General features: G+C 39.4%; 1 protein-coding gene across 4 annotated transcripts in view; it reads right to left on the bottom strand.

Moving 5' to 3' along the window:
* The window catches only part of tnr (tenascin R (restrictin, janusin)), a 240,954-nt gene extending 218,725 nt beyond the window's left edge, over positions 1 to 22,229 (bottom strand). For all 4 annotated transcript variants that reach the window (XM_070541686.1, XM_070541689.1, XM_070541688.1 and 1 more), the window contains exon 1: positions 22,093 to 22,229. The gene's annotated coding sequence lies outside the window, so the exon portion shown is untranslated. The remainder of the gene's footprint in view (positions 1 to 22,092) is intronic.
* Positions 22,230 to 23,538: the final 1,309 nt, after the last annotated feature.

Here is a 23,538-nt window from a genome sequence, read left to right as displayed (position 1 = left end):
TGAAACTTTACATTAAACCATGTTGAAAAGTGAAGGATCCGATTAAATAGTTTCCCCCTCATTTACAGTCAGTACAGTGCAGTGCGCGTGGCTCTGGGGTTAATCAAGTTTAATTGTAACATTAATGTGTTACTGGACACGCTGGTCTGGTTGGTTAGACCAGTGTTTGAAGTGGAAAACACACACACACACACACACCAATTAAAATAATGCTGATAGCGTGGACTAGAAGACAGGTGATGGTTTACGTATTTAAATGATGATCAGGCTGCTGTAAAATGTAATCTCCATCCACATCCAGACACAATCATCCTCTATTCTTTCTCTATTTGCTCTGCTTTTGTCTGGGCTGATCAGCTGATGGTGCGCGCGGCACGCCTAACTAGCGGCTGATGCACATTTTACGCATTTGGAGAGGTGGACTGGATGCTTTGCGTTTACTGGAAGTTGGTCCACTTAACGCACGGGTGTAGACTAAATATTAATGACAAATGAATGAAAATTAAATTGTGAGTTTTTACTTCATATTTTAGAAATAAAAATGATGGGGGAAAACATTTATGACGTCTTTTTAAACTAAATTTTCTAGCGCGACCTGCCTGCTTCACTAAGTCACTGCTTATTAAGGTTCGTCCAGAATTACCGTGGCCCATCCAAAAATGAAAACCTGGCGCCGCGCCAGTTATAAACCTCTGCAAATTGTTGTTCTTCACTTTATCAAACTCAGACTTTGTACAGCTAATGTCAAGATGTAAAATTATGAATTCAGTCGAGCTCTTCCGTCCCTCCCTCTCCTGCTCTCCTGGAAACCGACATCGCTGGGAGGTGAAGAAGGAGATGAGGCAAACAGAGTGAGTGTGACGTAAAGAAACCAGACTGGTGTGGAGGTGAGCAAAACAGCTGGAAAACTGTGGGTGTTGAATCCCCCACGGGTGCGATGTCCATGCGAGCGAACGGTACCTGCTGCTGTCACCTGGTTGTGAGCAGCTCTCTGCTGTCTGAGGCTAGGCCCCGCCCACAACGCTGCGGCTGCTGCGGTGTTTTCTTTACCGTGGGAAATGGGTAATAATGGCTCTTTGATGGGAACAGGTTGCCGACCCCTGGTATAAGATCTGAGCTGGTAAAACAAAAATCCTCATCAGCAGGCTTTTTTGAAAGTGGGGGGGACACAGCTGCCAATCACGAATTTTGCCGGGGACATGTCCCCGGCGTCCCCGGTTAAAATGACGCCTATGGTTACATTGTTGTTATCCAGTCCAATGCAAGCTGCCCAAATATCAGAAAATAAGACACCAAAACCTGCCCCAAGTACGACTTAAGCCTGATTTATAAATGTCCATCTGCGTCATTGCGGAGACACGCAATACCATTATGAGTCGGCGCAAGGGCTCTCCGACGGGCTCACAGAGGGTGGCAGAGACATGCCCAAAATTTTAAACATCTGTTGAAAATGACGGAGACCGCAAGCTTGTGTTTGGTCAGGACACCGCTTCTTGTATATTTGTCTCCAGCACCGCCGTTGTTCCATTAAAATGTAAAAAGATATTTATCGGCAGACCTTAAAACAGATTGAAGAATGCATTGAGGAAGAATCCAAAAATATGAACGCTTATTCACCTGTGACTGAAGGAGAACAAAATACGGAGCAAACGTGGACGGAAACAACGGGAAGCGTGGGTTTAGAGGTGGTGAACACAGGAAGAGGTGGAGGACAAATGAGTTTTTGTTATAAAGTCTCTGAAATATATAAACATATTAGTAAATACACTAATGTGAACCAGATACATGAGTGTTACGGTGGCAGGACACCAGAGAAAACTGCTACACCCTCTGTTGTCCTGGCGGGAATTGTTTTGCAACACTCCGCTGCCTGCGCTGAAGTTCACATGTGAAAACCTGTCCAACACTCCGTGTGCGTCTCTCTGTTGTGGAGCTCGCGGAGGTGTATAAACCAGACATTACAAGGCATTCATTTCTACTAAAGACCACTGCAAATGCATTTATTAAAGAGTGTTTCACGCCTTTAATAAACAACGAAAAACAACTGATGGAATTGAACATGCAAGTAAAAATATCAATTAATATTAAAAGTTTTATATTTAGTTATTTTGCATGTAATAAATCCATATAATTATTATTGTTTTGTAGCTGTGATTTGTATCACCCAAAAAGTAACAAACCAGTCCCAGATTTTGATCTGATCTGCATCCAACAAGCTCCATTAGACCATCAGAACAATGGTCTTTCCCAGTTTTGGCGCATTAAAAGAAGGAAAAAAACAACTGTTAAATGTCACAAGGAAAGAGAAATGTGTGGAAGTGTGAGAAACCAACAAACAGACGGGGAGAGAGGATGACAGAATAGCTCATTGAGTGAGCTCTCTCTGGGTGGACGGTCTCCGTAATGAGAAATATTAACACTGCCAGACTTTTTCCAGTCTTATTAAAAAATCATTACCACAAACAAAAGAGTGTCCCGACGACTCATCCAACCAATCGATGTCCTTTAGAAGTGCAGGCGGGCTCAGAGAGAATGTTTTCATGTACACTTCAGTGAATACCACTAAAAGACAGATGATTCTTTTTACCTGAAAAATACTCTAATTCAATACTCCATCATCTCCTTCTGAGTGGGTGTGTGGCTTCTGAACATGAAACAAAATAACAATGAAGAGGTCCATTTGTTTTGTTAGGAATTTCTCTCCTTTGAAGTGTCATTGCTGTCATCAATGTGAGTTAAACAAAACAATACTTATTTATAATAATAAAGAATTATTAGACACCTTTACCTTTTGTATTTCACAATGGATGGTTCAGGGACAAAATATGGGACTCATGGGGTTTAAGGTCTCTTTCTAAAGAGCATCAAGACTGAAAGCAGCTCTTATATATTTTTACACTTCCTGTGAGACCAACAACAAAGCCAGTAATACTATAAACTAACAAGCCTAAAAACTACAACCTTAAATAGGCTCCAGTTTACTGTAAACACTTACAAAAGGTGCTTGAAGCAAACATCAGATCACCAAGTAACATCTGGGCTGTGTCTAAATTCAGAGTTCATGTGAGGATCCTGGTCCATCAACGTGTTAAGTCCTGCCTCAGCCACGAAGGATTCAGACAGTTTAGTCTTAGCAGTGTTGGTTTTTTCTGGAGGCAGAACTATTTAGAGCGGGTTCAGTTAATCCAGCATCCTTAAGATTTCACTCTGGAAATGTTAATGTTGGCTCCTTAATGTCACTAGTGTTTCGACGTGGAATTGCATCCACTCATAATCTGATCATCACACAAAGGACAGATGAGTGACAGGACAATCAGGGGGCCAAACAGATTTCAATAGGGGTGGATGCCCCTGTGACCCCACCCCTAGAACCACCACAGAGGCCTAGTATGAAAGAATATATTGTCGCCTAGCAACTGTGATGGCGTTTGACCTAAACTGCTACAATATAAGAAGAAATGTGGGACTCAACATGTTAGCTAGTTTACGAGTAATTTTCTTCTTATTTATTTAGAAAAAATTCTATATTTTAAGAAATATTCAGACCAAAAAAATCAATCCAACATAACTGTTGTAAGCTTTAAATAATTATCATCAGATACTAATATGCTAATGTTCAAAACTGTATTACTCTTCCACTTCATTCACCATTTTAACTAAAACTAAAATCTCCCATTTGGGACACACCAGACCTGTCCTCGATATTCTGGGGATGCATTTGAAGAGCCATTTTGAATACCCTTTGAATTTGGACAGCCTTGTTGCTTCACTGTGAGATAATCAGCAGTAAAATGTGTACCTAGAAAGGATGCAGCCCCTAGGTATGAACAGCTGTGTTCTGCTTTTTAACACACTTTTCTAATCACGTGTTTATCATCATTGTACTGTCAATGCCGTATAAGAGCCTAAGATATTTTTAAGGCACTTGAAAGCAATGCCCATAATCTTTCAAAATGATAGACTGTATTTTTGGTGCTGTAACGCAACTTTTCAGCTTTTTGGCATGTTATGATTAAACAAATTAGAAATCCTTCAAGTTCTGAGTCTGGAAATGTATTTTTTTTATCCAGTTTCTAAAGGAAAACACTTATAAAAGAGCAAATCACCCCCAAATCAACTTGTTTATACTGATTGGCTAACATGTACCCTATGACAATTGCTTGTACCATATGATGTCACAATGCCACTGTGAGCCTGTGTGTATTTGTTGCATCTCCACCCTCTCAGTCTGCCAGGCAATGCCTCCTTGTGGTGCATTTTTCAAACAGGAAATGGGAGTGGAGTAAAACTGGTAGGGGATGACTTGCTCTTTAAATGATCTTTCTGCTTGTTTGTTATCCTCAAGTTATCCACTATCTTACATTTTTTTAAGCTCATGCACAGGTTTTCTCTGACAGTGTTTTGAGATTCACCATTTTTTTGGCAAACGACATCTAATGATGTAATTTAAACTGATTTGTTACTAAGTTGTCTGTTTTGTGCAGACTGAACACTGATGCTTCCCTAGAGTCTAATTGTCTCTTTTTTGCATTTGTGGTTCATAGATCAGAGCTCAGAAGCTCAAGAAATAAAAACCCTGTTCCTCTGAAAATGCTTAGGTAATGGACCGAAATAAATATGAGAAAATAAAAGAAAAACTGTGAAGATCTGCAGAAGCTTCACTGTTTAGTAGATTGTCAGATGTCTTTATAGAGAGATTTTGTTCTTGCTGACTATCAAAAAATATTCTTTTTATTTTACAGAAAGTGCATTAAAAAGTACCTTTGTTTTATTTTTTTACAAAGTAAAGTGTGAAGTGTTTTTTTTTTAGTTTTTTTTTTTTTTACTTTGCAGGTTACTCAGCCATTCCAAGCCCCACTTGACAGTAATTCCTGACTCGAGCAATCTGCCATATATATTTGTTTTCCTGCTATCGATTTTACCTTTACTGTTTGCAGGGAAACTGACTTGAACTGACACATCTGCAAACTCTGGTATCCCTGGCAGCATGTGTGTGTGTGTGTGTGTGTGTGTGTGTGTGTGTGTGTGTGTGTGTCTGTGTACCATGCCCGTAAACATAAACCCATGGAAAAAATTCCAGAAACAAGACACAAAAATCAAAAAAATAAATGCAACTTATTCATTTATTCACAAGCACCCGATATGCTGACTTTAAAATGCACACACAACATCCCCAAAACTTGTAAATGACCCAAAATCTGACTGTCATTATAAAATACACTGTCTAGCCAAATAAAAAGTTACCACCAAAAACACATTTTTTTAAAGTCTCACACTCAAATATTTCATCATCCCATCCTTAGTTTGATTGCCTCTCCAGTGCAGCATTAATGTTTCACCAAGATCTTGCATTAACGATGGTAGAGTCTGACCGCTGCACAAAGCCTTATCCAGCACATCCCAAAGATTTTCAATGGGGTTAAGGTCTGGACTCTGGTGGCCAATCCATGTGAGAAGAATGTCTCCTGCTCTCTGAACCACTCTCACTATCTGAGCCCAATGATTGCTGGTATTGTCATCTTGGAATATGCCTGTGCCATCAGGGAAGATGGAATAACCTGGTCATTCATTCTTGGAGCACATCCTGTTGCTGAACCTAGACCTGAACCAACTGCAGCAACCCCAGATCATAGCACTGCCCCCACAGGCTTGTACAATAGGCACTAGGCATGATGGGTGCATCACTTCATCTGCCTCTCTTCTTACCCTGATGCACCATCACTCTGGAACAGGGTCCTTCTGGACTCTCAGACCAGTTTATTATTGCAATGGACAGTTCTTAGCCCTCTTTTAGTCATTTCTACAATCTCCTTAGATGTTTTCTCCGCTTGATGCCAATAATCTGACCCTTCTCAAACAGACTAACATTGTTCCCACGACCACCGGATGTGTCTTTCCACATGGGTGTTTAATGAGAAGCAACTCATTGCACCAGCTGGGGTTAAATTACTTGTTTAAATTCTTAAACACCAAACTAAATTCTAACTGTCATAATCTGGGACACACATTCCCATGCCCTTCAATCGCTCTGTTGATTACACAGAGGAAGTCAGAGAGGAGGAAAATGATGGGGAGTCAACAACCCATGGAACATCGATGTGTCCGACCACCACTGTCTGTTTAAGTGGAATTGACTTCTGCTCATTTCCCAAATTACACTTATCTGACTGGCCCAACGCTGCAGGGGCTACAGGAAGTGCAGGGATGCTCTCACCCACACTCTCTCCATTTCGCCATTTCCCTGCAGGGAATCAATGATGTCTGCTCAATTACTGGGTGAATTAAATCAGCGCCACCGCAGCACGTACTGCCTCGTGACCTCGTTGCTGTCAGGAAGTCATTTGGTTTCCAGTGGTTAGTGTTTGAATATTACCACAATAATTAATAGTACAACAATATAATTGCTCCAGAGTAAAACTAACAGAAAAACTGCCTCTTTAATGTGATGTCTACTCATGCACAGGTATTTTACTGCTGCTGCTCACATTAATTTGTTTATTAGGGCAATGGTACTAAAAAAGCTACGAATCCACGTGACCTATTTTTATATGCTAAGGCAAACTGTTTTAATTCATTCATTAAAAGGTATCCCTTGTTAAAACTTTGCACGTATAATTAAAAATAAATCATTTGAAAGTTTTGTAGAGTAAATATTTTATGCTCACTTAGCTGCTTTGCATTTTATGCAATACAATATTCAGTAAGCATTATTTAACATTGCTTCACAGAACAAGTTGAAATAGGGATAAACTTTGAAATTTATTTTCAAATCCGAACTTTTTTTTATCTATTTGCATTCATACAGGGAGTTGAGTGAGACACTGCTCTGGATCAAAATCCTGCAAGCCCAAGGAGGTGATTACTTTAGCTTTAGCATACAGCTCTGGAGGAGGAGGAACATTTACCAGCTTCTGATGTGAAACAGAAATAAACTGCATTTCTCAATCTCAGAGCACTTATTTGTCTTAGAATTTATTATTCTGCTGCGTGTTTGTATAAGAACACAAATGTACAAATACACACTGATGACACACACACACATAATCAGAAACACATGATATATTCATAGTGTTCCGGAAGGAAAATAAGAGGGTAACACTTGACATCAAGGTTTTTTTTTTTATATTAAAGTTACCACATCGTTAACTAAGTGTCCTTAAAGGAGAACGAGGACCTTTTGGCTTGCATTTAGCACCCCCATGTGTCAAATCCTATCTCCTCGCTGTGCGTTTGTCTTTTCAACACCTTAATCTAACAGTTGAAGAGTGTCCCTATCCTTGCTTAGTGTCTACAGGAGTGAGTCATCACTTAATCAGCTGTTAATGATCTAAAACTTGCAAGAAATGTGCTGGAACTAGATAGCAGCACCAGGTATGTCTGCTCATTTTTTTTCCAAGTCCCAATAGAGCGGGCCCGTTAGTCTGAAGTTGTAAGTTCACAGGCCACAGGGGAAGACAGCGACTGGGTGGTCTTTCATTAACCCTGTGAACAATCATTGTTGCTCATGATTTAAAAATATGAAAAAGTTGCAAAGTAACCCAAGATTTTTTTGCTGCCGTTATTAGCCGTTTCAGCTTCATAGTTATCCTTCTGGCACACAAAAGGGATTCTAGATCCAAGCGCAGAGGAAACCCGCTTAAACCCCTCACTCAAAAACATTGTTTATGGGCTCGACACATGGGAGGCGACATCGCCTCTCCTCCATTCATTTTCAATGAGACATGCACGACAAAGTGATAATCGCGGGTCTCTCTCCCACCAAGCGAAACGCGAAAAACGTGCGTGTGAAATTTTGCGCTCGTGCACGTGTCGTGCACAGGCGACCCAGCGACGCGATCCCAGAAAGTTGAAACATTTTCAAATTTTCATCGCTGTCGCTCGGACGAGGACCAATCAACGGAGGTTTCATTCACTGACCAATGAGCGGACAGGATGCTCCGCACATCTCCGAGCAAACATGGAGGAGAAGTTGATTATTATTATGTTTTATAAAGTAAAATCACAAGTAAGATTTCACATAATTCTAACAGCACCTTGTGAAACATCATATCTACCGCTTTATTAACTCTGAACCGCTTAAATAACCTTAATTCCCTCCAACCTGACACAGCCAAACAAGACAACAGAAGTTTCGATTTCGCCATGGAACAGAACGCGTAGACGGCTTTGCCGCTGGCCGCTGCCGCGGATCGCCTCCCGTGTGACAGGTAATAAAAGCGACAGCGACAAATTTCGCTGATCGCGGTCATTTGTTGCCTCCCGTGTGCCGAGCCCATTATGCAGCAGACAAATAGATTTTTTAATGAATAGCAAATAAATCTGATAATTTTTATTTAAAAATAATTTAATTTTAAAACTTGAAAAGATGCTGTGAAAACAAAACAAACAGTATTTTTCCCTCATTCAAGGTGTTGAACTCGTGGGGATTGAACTTTCTCGGTTCTCGCTCCATCACTGTGGAATGAGTTGCCGTCTGAAATTAGGCTGTCTACCTCTTTGCCAGTCTTCAAAGTCAATTGAAAACCAATTTTTTTCCTCTTGGTTTTTCTTAGAACATACTTGAAGTTATGTTTGTCTGATTGTTTGTTTTTTATTTGTTTTTGACTTACTCTTTTAGTTCTCACTTTTAGCCCTATGTTTTATTTCTGGTATTTCAACAACTCTTTTTATGATTGCATGTTTTACTGATTGTTCTAGTGCCTTGGGCACCTGAATAGGGTCATGAAAGGCACTTTATATAAATAAAGTTTTGATTGATTGACTAAATAGTGAAAAGTAGTCAAATTGTGGCAAAAAAGATGCATTCCGTGTGTGTGTGTGTGTGTGTGTGTGTGTGTGTGTGTGTGTGTGTGTGTGTGTGTGTGTGTGTGTGTGTGTGTGTGTGTGTGTGTGTGTGTGTGTGTGCGTGTACTCATAAAATAGCTTTAGTCAGCACTACTTGGGAAGAAAATAATAACCAGTGGCCACCACAGTAGTGAAAAAAGTGCATCTATTTTTGCAATAAATTGAATAAAAGTGTATTTACTCAAGTTAATCAAAATGCAAATTAATTCTGTACTCGAACCATTATTAACTTGTCGTGATTAACTCAGCAGCTTGAAAAACTTAACCCTAGCAGTGCTTGTTTGAAAATCTTTAAGTGATCGTTTTGCCTTTTGTGCCAAAATGGGTAAAAGAGAAATGAAACCGTGAATTAAAATTGTTTTATCATAAGCAATGAATAGAATTTTTTTTTTCAGCTTTGGAAAGAAGTGCTATTTCCCTCAAGCAAATTATAGGGCATGTGGTTATCAACCTGCAACAGCTGTGTTTAGCATCTAAGGAGGATAATATGATTTTTCAGAAAATGCATCTGCAGATGGGACAAGTGGAGCAGTTGTAACTGCTCAGAGAAAGTTGTAACTGAGAAAGTCTATTTCCTTTGAGCTATGGACAACATTAAGTTAATGACACCACCACTAAATGCCAGACAGATTGGAAGTTCTCAAAGACAAATAGCTGTTTTAGTTTTTAATCATGCATGCAATAGATGATGCATAAAGGTGTTTTCCATTGAGCCTTTAACCTGTAGTGTTTGCATGGTATAACTCTTCTTTGGCCGCACATGCATGTCATCAACAGTTAATGGTGGGAGGACAAAGTCATGTGGGAAATTTGTAGTCTTATGTGCAAAGTGAAAATCTGTCAGGATGTTCAATCAGTTGGTGAGTCAGCTGTCGGTGTGTTGGTTATGTAAACTACAACTTTTAGTTTGTAGTACAAACATGCAGCCAATCTGGAGAAGATTTGCTCAAAAACAGGAAAAAAAATTACTTGGACTTCTCAGATGACTTTTAGACTCAAGTTGGACTGGCCCCAAAATATTTAAAAACGGCTTTGGCTGTGAATCTTTCCACACTATGCATGCTCCTCTCTCCTCTCAGCAGGCTGACAAACTGGATGATGTACTCAAAACATCAAAAAGACATCTTTGCTCACTCCATCCAGACTTTGCTTCTGCCTCACTCGCTGAAAATAAAATACCAGGTTTTCCTCCATGATAACTTGAGGAGACATTTTTGCACCAGCTTGACGGTTTATTAGCAGAGTTTGTTTTCAAGTTGCCAGTTTGACAGGTTAATCATGAGGCGAGGGGATATCTCAATTAAAATGTTAGTTAATATAGATAAATTTAAGGTTAGAGTTGTACTTATAGAGTTAAGTCGAATGATTATGTCCTTTTTGGTCAGATCTTTTTTATAAGTCTAGTATTTAAAAGAAACATTTCCACAACTCGTACCCTTTGCAGACAAAAATCTTATTTCCATGAATCTATTGAAAGACATTCCAATTAGAAACATCTCTAAAATGCTAATTCAACACTCCACAAGGAACCTACATAAGAATAATTCATGCATTCAGGGCAGATGTTAGAGGACTATTTTTCCCTCAGTGAGTGAATGTGACTTTCATTTTAAAGTAAAGGTTACATAAAAGAAGTAGATTTAAACATGTTTTAAAATTAGTCAGTATGCTAGTGAAGGTTCCCAGTCATTCAGGTCATGGTAATCTAAAGAGTTCAAATGAAGGCAACTGGACTTCTTTGGTTTCTTGAAGACGTTTCGCTTCTCATCCGAGGAGTTTTGTCAATTCTGACTGGAATATGGGAGAGTCGAGTTTATAAACTGTAGCTGTCTGTTGTTTCTTGATGAGCTGAAACTAGCAATAAATACCTCTCATTCCTACCGCTGAGGAGTCATTGATGTCATTGAGGCTTATTGTGTTGATGTTGTTTTGACTAAATGCAGGAGAGTGTGACCTAGACTGAAACTGTATTCCAATTTTAAGTTATTATGTGTACACAGAGCAGTAAAAGCTTTGTTTTTTTCATCCTCTACTGCCCACAGATAAACGGAGGTGTCACCAAACAACACCTGTGACGCTCTGATGAAAACGACAGAATTGGCGCCAAAACTGTCAGCTCTAAAGGTAAAAAACAAAGCGTTTACTATTCTATGTATGGATCAGAACTAAACAATGTAATTGGAAAAGCAACACAGAATGAACACAATCAATCTTAACAAAATCAACGACTCATTGGGGGATGGGTGAGTGGGGAATTCATCGGTAGTTTCAGCTCAAGAAACAACCGATTGCTACAAAGCTCCTCAGATGAGAAGTAACGTCTTCAAGAAACCAAAGAAGTCCATTTGCCTTAATTCAAACCCCTTTGGATTACCATGACCTAGATGACTGAGAACATTCACCAGCATAAACTGGGTAAATTAATGTAATGGTCACAGAAATCCTCAAGTAGACAACAATGCTTTCATTTGAACCCTTTGGAAATTTAGTCAATCTTGCATCCTGGACTCTAAATACACACATATGAAGCTGAATAATATTTCTGGCGCACAGATAACAGACAAACAGAGCCAGAACATTTCTATTCATGTTTTTATTTGTTTATTTTACCCTTCAGCTAAAAGGTGTCTCTCGAGCCGCTGTGTTCGTGTATCTGAACATCCTTCACAGGCCGCCTGGAGGGGGCTCACACCTGAACTTTAAGCTTTTTACTTCACAGTGTGTGTGAAAGCAACTAGTACTAGAGGTCATCTGGGACGCTTCCTGCTCTCCTGGGACATGGATGCAGCCATGTGCTTATAGATAACACAGACACGAGCGCCGGGACCACATGGGGTGGTAAATATCTTTAAAAATAGGTTTGAAGAAAAGGTTGAAAGAGACGGAAGACCTTTAAAGATTATTTTTCCAGTGCAGAGGGTGAGATAGAAGGAGAGCAGCAGGAGACAAAGAAGGGAGACAATGAAGGAGAAAATGATGACTGCACGAGGACGGGGGGGTGATGTGTGAAAAAAGAAACTGACACAGAGAGGAGAGTGAGAAAGATGGACAAGGGAGGCGGTAGAACACCAAATGATAAGTAGCAGTTGAAGTGGAAGAACTCCAGTTTGGATTCAAGCAGTTTGTCTAATGAGGATCATTAATGTGGCATCCCCAGTTACTCCAAATGCCGGGGAGAACTGCAAGATGCAAGGGACAAAAATAAAACCTCTCAAGCATCCTCCAACAGGATGCATCAGTCAGGAACTTGGAAAAGAATAAATATATATGGTAAATGCCGGCTGAGGGAGGTGATTCATAATGCAGCACCACATCCCATAGATCTTAGAAACTACAAAACTTCCCCAACAAGCACACTCAGTTGAACTCTGAACTTTGTGGATCCTGACTGAAGCGCAGAGGAAAAAGTTGCACTTTAAAAGATTGAAAGTAAAGACCAAGGTGAGCGTGTCTCCGCTGCACTCTTTAATATTAATCCGAAGCTTATCAGTTCTGCGGTGTTGTCCCATGTGGGAAAATCGCCTTTCAGGTGCGGGATGGGAGGCAGAGGAAAAAGATCTCCACTCCGCTCGACTGCAAAGCGCTCCATCTTACCCACATTATTTCAAGTGGGCAGTTCCCATTTCTCCACACGTTTTATGATCCTATCAGCTTTGCCATTTTCGCCTTCTTCACTCGCTGTTTAACACACAGTAAAACAAAAACCACCACAAGGCATTGAGAAAAAAATGTTTTTTTCTGAAGCACTCCCAACAAGTTGAACAGCGCTTTCAATTGAGTGGTTAAATTAAACGGCGTCAAAGGAGTTTGAAAGCATAAATGTTATGCGCTGCTGTTCCAGCATGCAGCACAGAGCTGCCATCTCCAATGTTCTTCTGTCGATTCCTGTTTTAACCTCGCTCAGCACAGTCACTCTACACTGTTCAGCTGCATATGGTATACTTACAACATCTCACTCTATCAGCCATCCCCACCCAGAAAATACTGCAAACCTGCAGGTGAATCATTCCTTTTGTATGTGTTCTTTCTTTTTTCTCTGCTTTAATTTGAATATATGCTTACACATTCGACAGTCAGTCAGACAAGTGCTTTGATAAGATGAGCATAATTGGTACCATCATCGTGTCACCTGTTGGTGAATCAGTCTTCTCTAAAGTGCACAGTGTGGAGATGTGAAGCTAACTTGTGAATCCTTAAGGCTGTCCATTGTTTTCAACTTTCAATTGCTTTGATGGTTAATGAACTAAACCCATTTTAATAAACAGCTCTGTTTTGGAAGCATAAGTGTGAAAACTACTTCTGTGATGTTTGGATCGTGCTATCTTTTAGGAATGCAAGGAAATTTCGATATGGCAATATATCGTGATTTTTTTCCTGTGATATTATATTGATATTGAAAAGCTGTGTATTGTATTGTATTGTATTGTATTTTTGGAATTATTTACATGCAAAGGTTGTCTTTTCTTTGGTGCAATTCAAACACCGACCGCTAGTTGGCAGCAGTGTGCAATGGGTTTTGTTTCCACCTTTCAAATGTAAATCCCTCTATCATGGTTCAGAAACCTCGTGTTAAACGTGTTATGTATCAGTTTAGACTGTGTATTGAATTTTCCTACAATAAATTTAGTCTAAATAATTTGTTAATATCGTCTGGCTGAATGTATCGTGATAAAATGTATCGGCTTCTCAGTATCGTAATACGTATCGTTTCGCCAGAATTTCACCAATACACATCCCTACTATTATTGTTGTCCAAAATATTCCCAAAGTGGTTTTTGGTTTCATGCGTGCACATTACTGCCCCAGCTGCTGAAAATGGCCAGACGAGGCATGTTTGCACCATCCTGTCCTTCATCTCCTCATCACAGTAGTGTCTAACCTACTCACTCCTCTCCTGTATTTTAAAGCAGCGAGCAGGTGATTTAATTTCGTAGTTGTGAAGAAGGGATTTCTTTCTTATCCAAACTTTGATATTGCCTAGAATGCAAACGTTGATTGTCAGCCACAAGAAGTACAGGAATTTGGTCAGTCTTCCCATAAACAGGTTTTTTATTTTTTTCTCTATAATGTTTGCTACTCGCTAACCACTAGTTAATAGTTACTTAGCAGTAATAAAGCTGTGTGCACAAAGTGGTAAAAATATCCTTGTTTAAAAGTTGGATGTTTATTTTTCATATGTCTATCACGCATTGCTAAAGCTGCTTTATTTTTCTTCATGGCCCATGATGCTTTGCTGGGAATCTAGGGTTGCATCATGAAATGGGTGGAGTTCACATGCAAGAAGGTGGGATTTCATCAAATCCAAGTAGGTTATTTCTGGGTTGAAAAAAATGTCTCGCAAAAAAACTTACACTTCGGAAAAAGTGAAGTCTCCATTGTGCCAATGGTAATATAGTATGTGCCTATCGTTGCTCTGAAAAGTGTAAAAATGCAGGAGATTACAGTGTGCACTTGTTATAAATCTGCAATGATCCAATAGTCGAAACATCAAGATTGAAAAAATAAATACCCAAAGGCTTAGACTGTAAAGACAGATGAAATCAGGAAACTTGAAGATGAAGAATAACCTTTAATTGAATCTCCAAACAATCATTTAAGCATTTACGGCGTTAAGTCATGTTTTTAAAATAAAAAATACATTTCCCATTTCACCCACTGCTAGAGATTTCTGTTTTGCTTTAATGGTTGCTAATGAAACATAGTAATCTCTCTCCACAACTTCTCTCTTTTGCATATTGCACACTCGATAATTTAATCCAATCAAATCAAACTTTCCTAACTTCCCTGCTCGTTGTATCTGCTGAATATTTTGTTGTATAGTCTTTCAGGGATCATTCCCTTGTGCCTCTTCAGCCCATCTATTGCACTCTCACTAGCAGATGCTCCTCCAGACAGCTCACTCACAACTCCTCCAAAAGGCCCCCCAAGAATATCTTACATGATGGATATTTGGCTGGGGACCGGGACATGTCTTTGAGCCTCACAAATCATGTCTCACCAGTCAAATTGATTCAGATGTTGGACATCTGCCTATACAATGTCAAAATGTGGTTTAAAATCTTTTAGTATGGCCTAGGCTTGAAAGATAATGATGAACAGATCAAGAATATGACGCTCACAACAAAAGAGTGAGTACTGTAGTTGTATTTACTTTTTTAATGTAGGAGTTGCTGGAAAACGAGTAAAGAACAAAACACTTGGACGGAAACTTCTCATTTGTGTCAAGAGCTTTTCCCAGTTATGAGTGTTGGTAATTAACTTTGAATTAATAAGTGGCTTGCTACGCAAAATATGTAAAAAAATTATATACAAAAGTTTGCTTTATTGGGTATTTTAGCCCTCGGGAAAGTCTGTGTTTATGTGCAACAAAGTGTATTTGTTAGAGAAAAGCTGTTCAGGCACAAAAAGATCTGACTGAATTATTAAAGAACTCTGATCTGGATATGGATGAAATAACAATTAAATCACTTTACAAAGATGAAAATAAACTGTATTTGTCTTATGCTATATCAGCAACATTGCCACAAAAAATCTAAAAGTAACAGCATACATCTGACTTTTACTCGAGGACGTGATGTAGAGATTCATCAGTGTTATAATTTCCTGTAATTCAGGAATACTTATTCTGTAAATAAGTAATTCCTTTAGCAAACTTTACATTTACATGAAAGCATGAATTTCCAATTTGAGAGACAGTGATTTTACTCCACAATTACAAAATCTCACATTCTCATAAGACGTGCATGACTAATTATTTTTAAACCAGGGGCTGTCGAAACATAACTTATATTGTGACTAGATGAAGTTCCCGGAACAAAGATGAATCTATTTTGTGAAAAAGGTTTTTAGAACGACAGTAAAGGGGAGAAAAGCTGCTGATATTTTCCCTCTAAAACAGATTTAAGCATTTTCTTGTCGGATTGATACACACACTCTACTCTTCATATTGTGGTGACAAAAACAAATGTTTTTTTCCTCATGAAAAGTAAATTTGCATGCTTTGATCATTCAAACTGAAAGAGTATGTCAGGTTTTGTGCTTGCACAGCAGGTTCTACGTGCACACAGTGTCTCCTCAACCCTAAATCCAGATTGTTTGCTGGGGAAGGGGAATGTCCTGCAGCAGCAATTAGGAGAAAATCTCAAGCCACTTCCACTGGGATGACTTGTAATCGAAATGTTGGGAGTTAATGTACTTTATTACATTTTGCATTTTATTAGAATTAAATTTTAACATTGCCACACAAACGTTTGAATGAGACAGTGATATAAAAAGTGAAATCTGTACAGCAGTATGATAGAGAATTAATGTATCCACTGACTGGTCTATACATTTGTCTGGTTGATTGAAAAATGTTTGCTGTCAAAATCACTGAATTTAAGCCTCTCCTGTTTAAATATAAGGCCAAAACCCAGTGGCATTCAAGAAATATCAATACAGCTGAAGTCAAATTTGCCATATTATTAATAGTTTTTTGGTTTTTTGCCAAGTGTATTGTTGAATGGTCTGGCATTGGTTCAGTCATAACAACAAAATATTTAATTCAAGGTCTAAAATAAAAGGCAAATTTCTATTTTGGGATAATTTATCTGTAAGTCTGAATCCAGAGCAGTCAGCGCCTCCCCAGTCAAAAATGTCCTCACCTAACCCAATAGAGAGTATGACTGATAGCTTAAATGAAGATAATCAAATTATATCACAAAATACGGATAAGTATTGGAATTATGTGGTGACGAAGATGATAATTTAGTGTGGAAAAACAGTTGGACATGCACATCTTGCACATCCTGGCTCTGTAGGAGTAAGATTATCTAACTAAATGACTAATCCCAGAGTCGATGGTTAGTGCAAACGAGACGACAAGCAGCAGAGAACAAATAGACAGGATGAAAAAGGACTGACAGGTAAAAGTTCACATTTGTTCAGACAAATGCTTGTGTCTTGCTCCTCCATCTTGACAACATAAATCAAAGCAGACTCAGGATTCATCACACAGACTGATGGTGAAGGAGGCTCCTGATGTGGTTCTCAGATATAAACCACAAAGAAAGAGACGTGATTTACTTGAAAATTTGCACTCGGGAAAAATCTGTTTTCCTGTCAGTATAATAAATGCTATGTTTCTGGTTATATCTGTGCTGAAGAATTTATTTTCTTTGTTCTCCCTCTACTGTGTTTAAAACTGCACATTAATGGATGCAGCAGCTGATAATGAGAGCTGGATGTGTACACACTTAACTGTCTTCCTAACCATAAGTAATGGCAGCAGCTCAGCTATTACAGTTAGCACTGGGGAAAAATAGAACCCCCATAAAAATAAAATATTATGTAAATGATTAATTACAATGCAGACAATTGTAATCTTGTTTAGCTGCCTGTTGGCATGCAGATAAATGGGAATGAGTTGGGAACAGAGAACAAAAATTTTAAAAAAGCTAAGATTGTCCAGACAAGGAAGGACTGAGAGGATTTTTTAACAAATACAACAAACTATTTTTGCTATTTATAACAGCCATTTGCAATTTAAGGACTAAACATTGCATCTAGTCCAAAGTGATGCTCAGCTAATGCAAACTAGACAGTGGGGGTGCAAACAATTGTACAGTTTTGCATTTGTTTAAAGGAGCAATATGTAAGAATTCTAAATGGCCTTTATTTGTATAGTGCCTTCTTATGGTTCTACAGTCCCCCAAGGCACTTCACAACACAATAGTAGCTCAGTCATCCACCTGATGAGCTGCAATGTATCCACAGCTGCCCTTGGGCACTCGGACGGAAGCAAGACTGCCGTGAAAATAACAAAACAGTCTAATGTCTCAGTCATGGAAGGAAGGTTACACTGAAACAGATTTCATTTTCAGCCGGCTAGGGGGCTGTAAGTTTATCTCCTTTCAAATTAACAAAAGAGGAACGTAGTTACTGTTTAAAATCTGTGAGCCAGTGAGGTTCCCACGTCTGCGCTGAGCTACCACTGCGGAAAGCCGGTATCGGTACAAGATCAGCTCGGGGTCCTTTGACTGCCGATGACGTCAAAGTATGGCAAACCCACTCGGACAAAACACACTACACATCTATACTGTTGGAAAGAATTGAGCAGTTTCGTTATTAAAATAATGTTTCTTAAGACGTAAGTTTGTGTTTATAATGGTATTTGTAAAATAAAACACTATATTTTATTCATAATGTTGAACTCCTCTTTGAGCACATCCCTTGAAGGATCATAGGTATTAGCAACACCTGTGAAATTGTATTTGCAGGAAAGAAGTGTGTCCCGTTTATTTAAGTATTTTGTGTTTAGAGTTGTTGACGTCTTGTCCATGCGTAGTTCAGGTACGCTCATAGCTGCTAGCCAAAACTCTGGAGTTAAAAGTTTTCTGGCTTTACTAAAATACCTGTCTGTACTTATTTGATTGATGGTAGTTTTACTTTCTACAAGACTCCAAATGTAATCATTTGGCACGTTTCTAATTCATAATTTGTAATAATGTAATCGGTGATATTAGCATTACCATTCCTATGGGCTTTTCCACGTATATTAGCATTGCGCTAACCACTCGCTGCCAAATTGCAGCCTTTGCGATTAGAAAATCTCCTTTTGTCACAACCCAATTTAATTGCACATGCAGTTAATCGTTCAGCCCTAATATACATGCAGCTCTATGCTAAAAGTGTATTTTCAAAGAGGTAATGATGGATTTCTTTGTAAAAGTTGTCCATCTTTCCAACAGAAAGATTTGCCTGGACCAACGTAACGTGATAACAACGTAACGTGATTACGTAATTCTGTAAGGTTCATGTTCAACCAATCAACTACTATGACGTCATCAGCAGTCGACGGACCCCGAGCCGATCTTGTACCGACACCGGCATTTGCAATTCTACATCGGCAGCAAAAAGCTCCAGAGCTGTTTAAAGAACCAAAGCCAGTACACAGGAGTGACCCAGAAGTTTTTTATTGTTTCCCTAAGAAGACATGTGATCTTTTTGTTTTACTCTATTGGATGAAGCAGACTACAAGCTAACATTGAACTTACAATGCTAAAGATGAGTTAGAAGCAATAGTTGGCTTTAAAAATACCTCAAGCTTATTTTTCAATTGCCAACAACTCAATATTACAGTAAAGTATACAGTGGTCCTGCATTTTATTGCAGGAGTTACATTCTAAAAATAACCCGCAAAAGACAAGATCAGCAAAGTAGTCAGCTACATTTTTTTTTACAATTATTATAGTAATATGTAGCGTACTGATGGAGTCTCACAGACACATACAAATATACAAACCAGAATGTCCGTTTCACAACTATTTTATTTCCACACACTCATGCCAATTGTGGTGTGAGAATGTGGAAATCCAGTCTCTCGAACAATTCAGTCTCTCGTCATCATGACTCGCATCTCTTACCCCTCCTCTTTTATATAAAGACCCAGGAGCGTGGATAGTTCACGTGCTCCAACCATGACACAGCTTGTTCCCAGACACAGCAAAACTACACACAAAAGGAAATCTGCTAAACTGCAAGGCCGCAAAAGTATACTGTGTTATCGCAAGGTACCACTGTACTTTATGTGGGATGTGAATGAGTCGGTCATGGCATTTTACTTCCTTTAATGAATCGTTCTGGGCAATAACAGCAAGCTAACAGCAAGACAGCAAACAACACTTCCTCTAATGCCTATTTTACCATAATAAGTGTACTAAGTGTTCCCTACTGCAGGGGCGGATTAAGGACTGAAGAACATCCAGGGCTTAACACACGCACACACACGCGCGCGCACACACACACACGTGACACGCACTAGTCAACATCATATATGTCTTGTACCACATAATTTTTAATCTGAAGCTGCATATTAAGCATTTTCAGGGCAGAGTATTGTTCCTGTTAGTGTTTAGTGTGAGATGATGGTAAATATTCCCTTTCTTTCTCCAACAACTTTAACTGATAAGCTAACTTTAGGCAAACCAGCAGCACAACAAATATTTTCAAATAAGACTCACAAACCTGAGTCAACAGCAGTCTCATCAAAGCTGGGGTTCTGTCGCCGTACTTTTGGTCTAAAAAACATCCTTATTTCCATCTTTACTCATGCGTTTCAGGCAGAGACTGCAGAAGAAGCCGGCTGCTGAAGGGCTTCTTCTTCAGTGGTGGAGGCTCAGGCAGGCTGTATACAAACTACTGCCAGCTGCTCCCTCTCTGTTGGACTTTGGTACTGCATGTTACTTCCGCAATTTAGATCTGGGGCTTTCAATGAAGCATCCGGGGCTTCAGCCCAAGTAGCCGGGCCTAACGCTGCCCCTGCCCTACAGTAAAACACCCAAGAGTGCTAACACTAAATTTGACAAAGCATTTATCTACTTATCAACTTACAATGTCTGACTTGGCTTTGCTTGTCATCTAGAATTTTCTGGCACTGATCAATAACTGGATACTGCCATGAAACTCGGTGAACGGGAGTGTGAAAAAAAAATTGTTTTGAAAAATGGCTGCAGTAACCACATTTGAGAACGGGATTTCATTCCTACATGTTGCTCCTTTAAGTTAGCAAGGCACTGTTTCACGAATGTGGCAAAGACTCAAAGTGGGCTTTATGCTTGATGATCTCAATAAGAAAACCCCCCTTATAGAAATTGCTAAATCTACTGTCAGACAAAACATTTTATATATTTTTTTTTATTAATAAGGAACTACTTTTCTTGTGGTGACGCTTCCTTTTTAAGTGTATGTTATTTCAAAGTTATATGTGTGATAATCAAAGTGTGAATTCTGAGCTGAAAAGACCAAGTAAAAGAATCTGAAAAGGCAGAAAAGTCCAGTGCAGACATGAGAAGAAAGATTGGAAAGAAGAAGAGTGATCTTTTGGTGCCTTGGCTTAATGACATTGGTCCCACATGGGAGAGAGGGGATAGAGCCGAGTCTTGTGAGAGAAATAATGAATCCAGAGATAATCTCAACCAAAACAGAATCCTCAAAAAATAAATACTCAGGAATAAACTCCTCAGCATCTGTTTACATTAATTTTTCTTCTCTTTTTCTGTCCTATTTATCTATTTTTCTCCATCGGTCTTCCTGCATTCATCTCCCCTCCACTTTTAATACTGTGCTGTTATCTAACCGAATTGAATCCACCCCAACCTGTTCTACTGTTCTGACCATGGACAATATGTCTGTTGGACTTTGACAAATTAAACCAGCTGGATATATGGCAATAACCTTCACAGCATAACACGGGGTGGATGGTTGGAGGGAGTGTGAGAAAGGGAACAGAGACTGAAAGAGAGAGGGATGGATGCACATCCAGATGGATGGTGGGATACATTGAGCAGGGCATGGTATTTCCAACCCAGATCCAGTGTGTGTACATACAGACTAACTCTAAATGTCACCAAGCCGACACAGCTGAAACGCACTAAATTATCTGAGCAGACAGTTAATCACCTCCACAAAACAATCATCCCAAAGGATTATAATTACTGTAAAAAAAGAGATGATATACCTCACAAGAAAATGAGACAAATAGTTGGAAAAACGTAGTTTTGCACCTAATTTGTCATCTTTAAATTCATTCAATAGATTAAGAAACTACATTCTCAAAAATAGCTGCTTTCAAATTTGCTTCTTAATGATGATTAAAACTTGTTTGAATGGAAAACAGTTACTGACAATTAAATAGACAGAATCATCTCATTTATTTCGGATCACAGCTAATATATCACTAATAACGAGCTGAATTGTACCTCTGAACTCATTTACAAAGCAATCACAAAGAATTTACCTCCACAATAAACCGGTCATCACTGAATAAATAACTGGCTTTGAACTGATTTTTATTCCATCATTATAAAAAAAAAAGTGACAACCTTTTAAAACACCAATCAAACTGTTGGAGCAGATGCCATTCGTGCACATTTCACCAGTTTTATAAGAAAATAAAGCTTCTGCAAGTCATTCAAATAATCACACACAACCCAACAGGAGAGGCGCGTGAAGCAGCTGCGATCTGCACAGCATGACAACGGCTTGATTGATGCGGAGGTTCTCCAGTTAATCACCTGGTAGGTGACAACAATGCACAGCGTCTGGCAAGTGGTGCACGCGTTCAAACTGAGTCAAGCGCAGAGCGCAAGCAGTTCAAACTCAAATAAACGCGCTAACTGTGCGTGAAACCGAGCGCAACCCCCAACACGTACACACACATAAACGTGCGGTGCAGGGCATCGGACTTCACATCATCTCAAGTTAACTCACCTGGTCTGAGAGGCTTTTGATTGGACTCAGGCGGTCTCCTGCTCTCTGTGATTTGTCGGCGGTGGCGCACGGACTTTCTGCGGGCTGCTCAACCTTCCAGCGTGGCTCCAGGTAAGCGCATTGGTCTGTCGGCCAAGTGGGATGTGTCCCTGCTGCTTCCACCAGACTCAAACGTGCACTCTCTCCTCCGCTGCTCACACAGCTGCAGAGAGAAATATAAGGATGGGCAGCGAGGCGCTTCTCTCTCTCTCTCTCTCTCTCTCTCTCTCTCTCTCTCTCTCTCTCTCTCTCTCTCTCTCTCTCTCTCTCTCTCTCTCTCTCTCTCTCTCTCTCTCTCTCTCTCTCTCTAGCAAGCTGGGATGCTCTTGCTCTGCTGCCAGTCACACAGATGCGCACTCCTCCCCATGTGCACTTTTTATTTCCTTCTGTGGCTGAGCTTAAAACTGCCCGCTTTCATCCCCTTTTGCATTTCTGCTTCTCCCGCTCTCTTTTTCTGTATTGATCAACGCGTTGGTGTCTTTGCTTGTGCAGCCTCTAGTGGCCGTGCTGTTCACTGCGGTCAAGTGAGCCGTCGTTCGTTTGTCCGTGGTCAAGTGAGCCGCACCTACAATTGTAGTGCGCGTTTAAACTGTAGTTTACGGTAACACCCGTCTCGCTGCTGGAGAGGAGCTGAGATGAGCGACAGAATGGGCTGACATCAGGACGACACAGAGCTGCATCCTATACATACATACTAAGTACCTCGAGTACTACCTGGTACTAAAGTATGAACTACTTTTACAGCGTACTTTTTCAGTAATTCTACTTCAAACTGTCAAAAAAGCCAAAAGTGCCGTGTTTGAGATAAGATAAAATTGTGTTTTGTAAAAAGGACACTAGGCCACTGTATGAACTACTTTTACTGTGTGCTTTTTAAGTAATTGTACTTCAAAGTATGTCCAAAAAGCTAAAAGTGGCAAGTTTGAGATGGGATAAAATGGTAAGTACCACGAGTACTACCTGGTACCAAAGTATGAATTATTTTTACTGTGTACTTTTTCAGGAATTGTACTTCAAATTATGTACAAAAAGCCAAACGTGCTGTGTTTGAGATGGGATAAAATGGCATTTGGGAAAAAGGACACTAGGCCACACATGCATACTAAGTACCCTGAGTACTACCTGGTGCCAAAGTATGAACTACTTTTACTGTGAAAAACTACTTGGCCTGTGAAAAAAGATTTATCCTACTTTAAAACCGGAACTGGAAAGACTACAGATAGATGAATAGAATAAGATAGAAAATCCCTTTGTGCCTCTCAGTGGGGAAAGTTTAAAAGATTCAAAATACAAAAATAATAAAAAATGCTTTGTATATACACAATTTAAGAAATAAAAATTATTTAAAAATGAGACATAAGTAACAAAAACTACTGATGTGTGCTTTAATTAAAATCGATTTGTCCG

The sequence above is a fragment of the Nothobranchius furzeri genome, chromosome 11 (genome assembly GCF_043380555.1).
Source record: "Nothobranchius furzeri strain GRZ-AD chromosome 11, NfurGRZ-RIMD1, whole genome shotgun sequence".
Taxonomy (NCBI): Eukaryota; Metazoa; Chordata; class Actinopteri; order Cyprinodontiformes; family Nothobranchiidae; genus Nothobranchius; species Nothobranchius furzeri.
Note: the sequence above shows the minus strand (reverse complement) of the source record. Positions and strands in the feature narration are given on the sequence as shown.